This window comes from Equus przewalskii, chromosome 17, assembly GCF_037783145.1.
Source record: "Equus przewalskii isolate Varuska chromosome 17, EquPr2, whole genome shotgun sequence".
NCBI lineage: Eukaryota > Metazoa > Chordata > Mammalia > Perissodactyla > Equidae > Equus > Equus przewalskii.
This window is the reverse complement of record NC_091847.1, coordinates 21,169,262-21,180,151: the sequence shown is the minus strand read 5'-3', so window position 1 is coordinate 21,180,151 and position 10,890 is coordinate 21,169,262. Positions and strand designations below refer to the sequence as shown.

Below are 10,890 nucleotides of genomic sequence, written 5' to 3'. Positions count from 1 at the left end.
GTCTGGCACATACTAAGCATGTGATAAATGTTTGTTGACTTTTGATATAAACTAGATAAAACATGAAATTAGGAAGTACCTTGACTGCTTCATGGAGTTCAATTTTAAGGAGAACTTATTAGCATAGGTTGCATTGTATCCATTTGGGGTCTGATGTTGGACTCCCATACCTGCTCATCTAGACACTGAATATCTTCCTAGAGTTTGTTATAAGGGAATGAGGCCAGGACAAGTTGATATATTGAGGCTATTAGTCCGTTATCATGAATAATTGCAAACATAGGGCCCAAGAACTTAATATATTAACAAATTAAATACTTTCATGAAAGCCCAATGCAATATAATTATGTTGTCTATGAGGTAAGTACAGCATTTATTTTTAAAATAATTCACAGTACACCACACGAAGTATGATCCAGAAATAGGACAGAAATGAAACAATGACTATCTTTCAAGCGTACCTTTGTGAGTTTACACATAAACTAATTTGGAAATTATATCAGAATTCTAAATTCAAGCTCCTCCATGAATGTGATGCTCAGGCAGAAGATTTTCTTGACTCCTATCCTCGATTCAATCCCCAACCACACAGACACATGCACACCTCCCTTCCCCTGCAAAACACCTTCTCTCCTTTCTCCCCTTGACCAACCAGAAGCCTTTCGATAGGCTTTGCATATAAACTGACACTCAATTTTGGAAAGTTGTTATGTGTTTCTTGGGAAGTGAAATTATCCTCATTATTCATTAAGGAGGCCAATGAAGATGTTATGTTGCATCACAGGGGCCAGGGGAGTGGAATCTGATGAACTCTTGTGGTTCCCAACCCCAGGAGTTCCTCAGGTAAAATCTGAAACTGACCCCTATACATGGAGGGCAAGGAGAGACTGAAGAAAGAGGTAAACCACTCCAGACTGCGAGGTGGCAGGTTTAATAAGCAAGGGACTTTACATATGAGGCTTGTCTTGATTGGCTGCAAGATGAGTAGATCTCTGTATCCACCCACCAGAATTTTAAAAGTTCACACAGAGGCCTCTACTGGGTTCAGTCATGTATACTGTCCTGATGGTCTCAACAACACATTGCTCTCTCAAGGCTGCGTCCTTGAAACGGTTTCCACTATGGGAAGAGTGGGTGAAATGTACATGCCAAGGTCCAGGGAGGGGGTGAGGAGCCTCTGATTGCCTGGGTCCAGCTCACAGATGAAGCAGCAGTCACATCCTCTTGATGAACCCCTCCAACAGCTCTCCAGGCACTCCAGGAGTCTCTGCAGAAGGCAGGGAGGTTTAGCTGGCAGCTGCTGTGGAGTTGGAGCCAGCGTTGACGTTTGAGGACAGACTTAGAGTAGAGGGAGAGGGATGATGTTCTCTCTTTCAACAGGGTGGTTCTCAAACTAAGTGGACCAGTCGCTGCTGATGTTGTTGGTCCCGAGAGCCACTGTTCTATAGGAACCTGATCTCAGAAAAATGCCAGGTTACTTCAAAATTATTGGAACTAGGAGAGTAACCAGTGGGTATTATTTGAATTAAGGAGAATTTAAAGCTGTGAAGACTCTTATAAACCATCTAGGGCACACCCTCATATTATAAGCAAAGAAATAACAGGGATCCAGGGAGGAAGAGTGATATCATTTCGAAAATAAGTGGCTCAATATTATACCAAGAGAGATACATAGTTGGTCATGAGGCCAACTGAGACCACCCAAGTGGTTGTTTCAGCTACTAAAGATGTTATAAAGTTTATAGCAATACGCACAATGGAATGAAGAAACGAAAACTTGTTCTTCATCTAAAGATTCTGGTTCCTGAAATTGATATGAGGAAAATTATATTCAAACTCTGAGAGGACCTGGGGATGGAGCTTATAGTCAAGTGGAGGAGACACATTTTTGACAATGTGGTTAGAGTTGGCCAAAGGCGAGTTCTCAGAAAAGCTTGACCCCCAGCTTTTTATGAGCACATCAGACCTGTAGCTGATGGACAAGTGACAGAAGCTGTAACGGTTGCAAAAAAGTAAGCTTCCCTTCAAATGTGCCCCAGCCTTTTGCAAATGCAGAAATACATCTAAAGTCCATGAAAATTGTTATGCTGTTGGCTCATGCTTCGAGGAAGCCTGGCAAATTCCAGCCAGAGCTAGTGGCCTTCGTTTTCTGCTTTGATCACATGGCTTTCAACCTATCTCAGCCTCAGTTTCTTGTCTAGCTAATGAGATGAGAATTTAGTAAGATAATGAGAGTAATGTGCCTCACATAGGGCCTGGCATGTGGAAGACATGTAATCAAATTGTAGCTTATGCCAAAATGACAGAAAGACTGTTTAGGCTAATTCCAGATATACTTTATTTTTTTATGCTTTACCTCCATGCTACGAGATGGGTAATATTATTATCCCCATTTTGATAACAAAAACCAAAGGTTCATAAACACAGACAAACTTGCTTAAGATCACCTAGTTAGGAGGTATGGATCATGAATTCAAACCCAAGACTGTCTAGAACTATTTGTTTTCTTAATGATGCCTTCTTAATGATACTTTAGCCTGCGGGAAGGAAAAAACCTGAAAAGAGCTGTTTGTTACCTGACCCAAGGAATGAGTTGACCTTTAGCACTTTTCTTTTGATGTTGCAGTGTATTATCACTTCAGTTTTCCTAACATTTCATAAAGTAAGAGTTAAAACCTGGATGTGGTAAATTGCTACAGTCCTCACGACTCCCTTTTATCTTATACTTAGTCTGCTTCATTCATTTTTATTACCTGCCTCTTCCCCTGCCATCTGAACTTACAGCCCTCGAATATTTCTTTATATTTCTTCTTGCAAAAGAGCCCTGATATATCCACACAAAGTTTGTACAAGTTAAGTTCATAGCAGTTTTACTCAAATAGTAAAACCAAAAAGTGGAAATAATCCATATGCCTACTAACAAATGAATGCATAAAAAAGTTGTGGCATATCCATAAAATAGAATTTCATTTCTGCTAAAATGAAATGAACTATCAATACACTCAAGAACATGGATGAATCTTAAAAATATTATGAGTGAAACTTCCAGTTATAAAATAAATAAGTCCTAGGGATGTAAGGTACATATGGTGACTATTGTTAATAACATTGTATTACATATTTGAAAGTTGCTAAGAGAGTACATCTTAAACAAACAAAACATTATGAGTGAAAGAAGCCAGACACAAAAGAACATGTAGTACGTGATTCAATTTGTATGATATTCTAAAACTGTAGTTTTGTAGCCAAACTAATCTACAGTGACAGAGAGTAGATCAACGGTGGCCTGGGGTTAGGAGGTGGAGGGGGTGGAGGATTGACCTTAAAAGACATAGGGAACTTTTTGGGGTGATAAAAATGTTCTATGTCTTGATAGTGGTGGTGGATACACAAGTGTATACCATTTGTCAAAATGCACTGAACTGTACACTTAAAATGGGTGCGCTGAATTACATGTAAATTAGACTGAGTTTTTAAATTGGCTCTTGCTTTGGCCAGCAAAAGGATGAATAACAACACAAGGTCTTTGAGAAAGGAAAGTACCAGATAATGGGATACGGTCAAACTATGCCCACTTTGCAAACATGCTGAGGGCTTGATGGCAGCAAGCTTCCTAGTATCTCTGAAAATATCTGCTAAGGGATATTTGCCAAGGCATGAACCTGAAGTATTCCAGTCCTAGTACTCTGAATTTGTTTCACAGAAACAACAAAAAAAGGAACATGCGAAAGATAAAAAGCTCATATCATGGTGGAAAATATATTTAAAGTAATGACTCTTCAAACAGACTATAGCAGGCCATGATTCTGAGGATTTTGTCAGGAACTTAAGCCAATGGTGACAAAGGTCGGGGTGCAAAAGTGACAGAAAAACATGAATGAATGGATTGATCCTAAAAAGGCAGCTGATACCAAAGGACAGATAATCATATTATTCTTCTTTGGAAATAAAGAAAGAAAATTCCCAATACTTCTGAATGAAGAGTTGAAATTGGGTTAAGGAATTAGTTTTCAAAACAAGCTAGACTGAATATGGCTCAAATACCACAAAAAACCAAACCTAAAATTGAAAAATATTCCATATTTGTGATATTTGACCTTCAACTTGACGTCCTGTGAAGATGCAAATGATGGAGGAAACTTGAAGATTAACTAATGGAAATGTAGGCAGTTTGTGTGTAATACCTGGAATTTACCAAAAATGCTTTATTTTATTGATAATTCACAGAAATTCCCTAGGGTGGTACTTGGCACAGAGTGAGACCTAAGCAAATCTTTGATAGAATGAAGACAGGGAAAGAAAGAGGGAGGATCATTTTTGAAGTTTTAACTGAATCTATACATCTAAAGAGAAAAAAATGTATTTCATGAAAAAGTTCAATATGTAAAAGACAATAACATTTTCTCATTTACTTCACACTCTCCAACTCCCCGCAAATAACCTATTCATTAGTGAGTTAAAATATATATTTAGAGTAATTTCGGAAGTCCAAAATTATGAAAGGCATAAATTGGGATGGCTGCTTAGAATGGATTTCTCTCTATTCCTCCCTCAGCAAACTCTGGGCGAGGAAGTAGGAAACACGCTTAGACTGCTCAGGGGATGTCATGCTCTTCTCTGAACATTTGACTTCAGGAATAGGAAATAGGCCATGATTATTGAGTAGCCATGGCAGTTCAGCTGAAAGATGATCAATGGACTTCAACTCAGATGCATAGTTGGATTGACAGAAGATAATTCTCATTCAAGCTAATGGGAGACTTGAATTGGACTCATGGTGTTTCAAAGTGAAAAAAGGTAAAGTCATCCTAAATGAGAAATAAATAATCTCCTTGGTGAGTCCATTCTTTTAGCCTGAGCCCCTTTGATAGTTGACAATATAGAAGTTTGCATTTTTAATGATCTCTTTCAGTTTAGATTCTTATCAATGTTCTTTGTTGGTATTACTTAGTATGTTTTCTCAGAAAGAGGCTAGAAATTGCCTTCTTTCCTCCAGAAAAGAGTAACTGAGCATTATAAAGGTTTTCTGCCAAAAGCGCAGAGCCTCAGATAAGCAATCTCATCCTTCACCCATGATAAATAAGCTATTAAAAAATCAAGGAAAAAAGGTAACAGTTGGAATGTCTGAAATGCACAGACAGTGTTGCGGAAACCTTGTCGGTAAGACCACAAGTCTTCCCCGTTGTTTAGCCACAATGCTGGAGTCTTCTCTATTTATATTTTTGTTTGGGGATTTTTCTCTTCCCTGGGCTGAAATGCTTTGTGCATGAGACTGAAAAGCTGCCAGGACTAGTCCATCTGGCTGGCCAAATGGATTGCGCTCATTGGAGCAGTGCCAGGTGTATATCAGTAGAAAGTTTAATTTCTGGACAATCTAAGCCCCCAGTTTCTTCTCAGTTTAATGGAAACCACATTTCTATTTTCCAGAAACTCCTCCATTTGGCCTCACTGTTGCCACCCAGTCTTGCCTCTGATAATCTTGGTCCCAGTCTCTAGAGATTACCTGGCTCAAGAGGTCACCTCTCTTCTCTCTCAAGTCAAGAGCAGTGATGCGAGTTTGACGAAAAGGTTTATACTGAGTGAAAAAGCACTATGTTACATTTGATTACGTTTGTCTGACCTTGAACAATCTTAGGAGCCAGAGTAGTCATTTCAGTTAAGTAATTTAGTTTAAATTGCTTAATTAAGAAATAAAATTTTGTGGAATTCCCTAGATTAATTTGCACTTATACTTAAGAGCATCAACATTTATAATCAATTTAAAGAGGAAATAGGCCTAGAGTATTTTATAGTTTGCAGTGAAACCTAATTGGATTCATTTGGACTGAAATAGGAAATATAGAGAGATCTGATATATTTTTAATTTCCCACATCTTAAGGACAATAATGGGCATTTAATCTTTGTGAGGCACTGAGTTTTAGACTTGAAATTGCAGAAATTGTGGACTTCAGAGATAAACTGGCTGATTCCCCCGTGTTCTTACCTTTCAGAGAAGGCATTTGGCGGGGCTAGATTGCAGCAGGAGCTCACAGGCAGGGTTGGCCTCCACCCTCATCATGAGTAGGTGAAGGGTGACAGAGGAGGGTGCCCCGTGTCAGCCTCTGTATACGCCCTTCACTCTCCTCTTTCTCCTGAAGAATATTTTAAATGAGAGTATCAGGATTAGATTTGAGTGTTTAAGAAGATTTGTTTGAGATATAGGGAAAGGATTTGAGGAGGAACAGATGGAGAGACAGAGGGAACATTTTTGAGCTCATGTGTCTATCCTACTCAGAGATCCTGAGATCCTGAATTAAGACAACAGTAGTACCAATGGAGAAAAAGAGATATTCTGGAGATAATATCAAACGGACTTGGTGATCTATTGGGAGAAGATGGGGAAGAGATGGATGAGGGAGAAGAAGAAAGAAAGGATGACTGACAGGTTTCTGCCTGGGGTGATAGCTAGTCACCCACACGTCCATACATCACAGTTTGTCTGGGGCTGTCTGGTTAATGCTTGTAGTACCATCCTTTGCCAGTGTGTCCCATTTTGGCAGATAAATTTATGTGGTTAACTTAGTAGAAGAATGAATGGAAATCACACCGGGAATTCCAGGGAAGAGACTTGCTGAAGGGAGAATTGGACTTATTATATTTGAGATGCCTGTGATACAATTGTATTTCTTCACTCAGCTCCTTCAAACCTTTGTTCAAACCTCTCTTTCTCAGTGAGGTTCTCCTGACCATCTAATTTAATCCTTCAAACTTCCCCTTGACCATCCCTGATCCCTCTTATCTTGCTCTACTTTTTCTTTAATCTTAGTACTGAACACCTTCCATCATACTGTATAATTAACTTATTTGGTATGTTTATTGACCATTGTCTGTAATCTGCTATGAAGGAAGCTCCTTGAGAACAAGGACCTTGGCCTTTTCTGTTCACTGATGTACTTGAAGCACCTACAAAAGTGTCTGCTATTTAGTAGATGATCAATGAATATTTTTGAATGAATGAATGAGTAAACTGAATAAACTCAACAAATATGTATTGAGTGCCTACTGCTTTTTGGGCTCATGTGTCTATCGTAGTCAGACATGTTCAACAGATTCCAGGATGTTCAGTAAGTGAACACACACAATTCTGAGGCTCAAGAGAGGGCCTGGACTAGAGTTACAAAAGTGTGTGTCAGCAGTAAGCCTATCATTTTGGAGCTATGGCATAATTAATACCCCATAGTGAAATAATTTTAAGTGAGATAAGAAGAGGCCTCAGGACTGGGCCTAGAGATTAACAAGAATTAGGGGAAGGTGTGGGAAGAGAAATTTGGATGTAAACTGAGTAGGAGTGGCCAATAAAATAACGAAATAGGTAGAATCAAGAAACGGTAGTGTCATGGAAACTGAGAGGGATTAAAAAGAATTTTTGTAATGAGGGAGTTGTCAAAGTACGAAATAAGCCACATTCTTCAAGTAAAGCTAGAATTCCCATCAAATTTATTAGAAAGACGGCTAATATGGAATTCTGTGCCCCTAAAATTCATATGTTGAAGCCCTAATCCCCATTGTAACTGTATTTGGAAATAGGGCCCTTAAAGAGGTAAATAAGGTTACATAAATTCATAAGGGTGGGGCCCTGGCCCAACAGGACTGGTGAAAGTTGATGCCATAGAGCAGTACTGTAGGGAGTAAAATGGCCGGGGGGGAAAGTACAATCCCCTTTATAGAGAATTGTAGATCTTAGGAGAGAAATAGCCCAGGAACCAGAGGGGCTTTGTCAAAACCCCAGGAGAGTACTATAAAAAATGTGTTTACCATAAATTTCCAAGAGACAAGTTGATCATCTTCACACTGTAATATGCATAATTATGCATATTGATTAGAGGGTATTTCTTTGTTTTGTAACTGAAGGAAATCTTGGGAGAGTTTTAAATTCGAACCAGGCAGGAGACTCTTACGAGGACATCAGCAATGAAGTTCACACTCTTTCAGTGTGATTTTAGTGTCACTAAATCAGCTGGACCTCCCAATCTATATTATATAGTGTTGATGCTACGCCCCAAGCTGTAGAAAGTTTAGGATTGTTTGAAGTCATCTCCTAGAATTTTTTAATGTACTTCTATGTTTTTTTCTCAGAGTTTATCACTGACAATTTAAAGTCAGAGCTGAGTTCTTTTCTTTCTAGAAGGCATAGTTTACACCTACTAACAGAACTTCTCTGAATCAGCATGTTATAATTTTCAAAGTGAGTCTACATTCATCGTATGCTAATTCCTCTTTTCCTCTCAGGGAATGAGCTCCTGCAGTTACTCCATATCTTCCCTGCCTCACCAATTTCCCATTGTAATACAAATGCATTGTTAGTCTCCAATATTAAAAGATAATAATAAAACATAGTTTTACCCACCTTACCCCCTGTATGTATCCCATTTCTCTACTTCTTTTTATAGCAAAACTCAAAAGTTCTTGTCTGTGATCATTCTCTCCATTCCTTCACCATCTAATCTCTTCTTAATCCTCCTTGTTGGGTTTAGCGTGTTGGTGAGGTCCATCGGGCCACTGTCTTTACTATCTTCATGTTTTTGCAGCATTTGCTAACGCTGATCACTCATTCCTTCCTTACAAAATACTTCTTAATTTAGCCTCTGGAGCCACCATACTATTCTGATTTTCCCCTTCCTTCACTGTTTCTTCTCAGCCTCATTTAGGACTCCTCTGCATCCTGAGCTCTAAAGGTTGGAGTGCCCCAGGCTTCAGTCTTTGTCCTGTTATCTTCTCTAGAAAACTCATTTCTTAGATGGCCTCATGGTGATTTCTCAGACATACATATCATCTCTAAGGAGATGATGCTTCAACTCTACCCCTGGGATTCAGTCTGGTAAACCCAGGTACTAAACACTAACGTTTCAAAAAAAGTAAGCCCCTTGATTCTCACCACCATCTCTAATGCAACTCTTACCATGAATATTCTACCTAGCAATGAACAGTTTAATTCATCCAGGTAGTCGGGCCAAAACTTATCAGTCACCTTTGAAACTTCCCCATCCGTCACCACAGATGTGTTTGCTCAACCTTTAAATGAGACACCGCTTTTTTTTTTTAAACGACCATGCTCAGAAAGGCTAGTACCTGTAGTCAGGGTCCGAGATTGCTGCTCAAAGTTTCATTTGCCTCCTGTGTCCCCACTGGCTCCTGCACAGCACCCACAGCCCTGTGGGAAGCGTATGTAATTCAAAGAAAGACAGAAGCTTTGATGGCGGATTCTTGTCCATCTTTGCCTCAAATCCCCTCCCTCTCCAGAGGTCCCAGGCTCGTCCTCACAGCCCATGGCTGCATTGAGGCTTCCCTGCTGGCCCATTAAAAATGTACAAAAGGAGCGAAATGTCTTCTATATAAATAAGAAAGGTGAGCCAGGCCTCCTGGGTCCCCAGGGAGAGTCCCCTGGAGGCCGGGCTGGGGCCAGGCAGAGCGCCTCCTGAGGGCTCCTCAGCCGCACCCAGGGGTCCCTGCCTTGTTCGGCCAAGATCTCCGCAGCAGCAGCAGCGCAGCCCTCCACCCTTCAGCGGAGTTCTTCCCGGCTGAGGGCACCAAGCCTGTTGGTGCGGCCCCAAGCTTCCCAGGAGGGGCTGTGTGGCCAGAGTCTACTCTGCTCCGAGCCAGGAGCGCTCCCCCAGCACGAGCCCTCGCAGAGCGCGTCCGCACCGCCGCGGCGCCCCACCTGCCTGGCTACATCTTGCAGTTGCTCCGTGAGCAGTTCTGGGCTGGCGGGGGCTGGGGCTGCGATGGGATGGGGTGGATAGTCGACGGTAAAGGACCTTTTGAGGCCTTTGCCCTTGCTGCCATCGCCCCCGGACCCATTGGCCAGCGAGTAGGAGGACCAGTACATCGTGACGGCGTTCATGCCATTGGCCATCAAGAAGGACTTGTGGTGGCTCTGGATGGTGACCGGCAGCAGGAGCTTGTCGATGAGGTGCACAGGGGTGCAGGAGATGATGGCCCTGGCGGCAGAGGTCCTGCAGGCAGAACACTGTGTTGGGCCTCCAGATCTTTTCCATGCTGCGCCTCAAGAGCACGATGCAGGACAGGACACAACGCAGTGAGGGACTCCGCAACCTTGAAGTTGCACAGCAGGCCGACCTCGACGGTCCTGCAGTTCTTTTCTGCGCAAGCGCGCGCCTGCGCTGTCAGGTTAGGGCTTCAAGAGCAGGGGCAGCGCGTTCCCAGCCAGGATCTGGGGGACCGCGGGCGCATGCTCGTGGATTTCCATGAGCCAACGGTCAATACCGTCCAAAGAACCATCCGTTGATGATGTCGTACAGCAGGAGGAGCCCCTGCGCGCTCCTGAAGTAGGACCTGAACCTGGTGCACAACCTTGTCCAGCCCGGCGCGTCCCAGAGCAGCAGCCTCACCCGCTGGCCGTCCGGCAGGATGGTGGTCGTCTCGTAGTCGATCCAGTTGCTATAGGTGTAAGGGGACTCAGCCGCGCCGTCCTGCAGGATCTCGCCTTTGCCCACGTCGCTGTCACCTGCCAGCAGGAACTTGAGCAGGTAGTCCGTAGCTCGTGACCGGGCTGCCCCGGGTCCCCATCCTCGCTCATGCGCACACGGGCGACACCCGCGTGCCCACAGCGCTGGCTGCGCTGGAGCATGGGAGGGGCGGCCGCAGGCACTCTGTCCGGAGCCTCCCGCGGAGCTGCTCTGCCCTCCCCCACCGCCCTGGGCACAGGGCAGCCGTGGGGGCGCACCGCTCCCCGAGGCCTCCGCCGCACCTCAGCCCCGGGTCCTGGCCTCTGCCAACTACCCCCATACCGCTAGCATGTCTTTCGTGGATAACTGAGATAGCCTCTTAACTGATTTTTTGTTTCTTCTCTTGCCTCCATAATATATTCTCCACAAAACAGCTGAGATAGT

The 10,890-nt window shown here is 42.8% G+C and overlaps 1 pseudogene; it reads right to left on the bottom strand.

The window, feature by feature from the left end:
* Nucleotides 1–344: 344 nt before the first annotated feature.
* LOC103553342 (ras-related protein Rab-40C pseudogene) lies at nt 345–10,567 on the bottom strand (annotated as a pseudogene).
* Between the last annotated feature and the right edge of the window lie 323 nt (nt 10,568–10,890).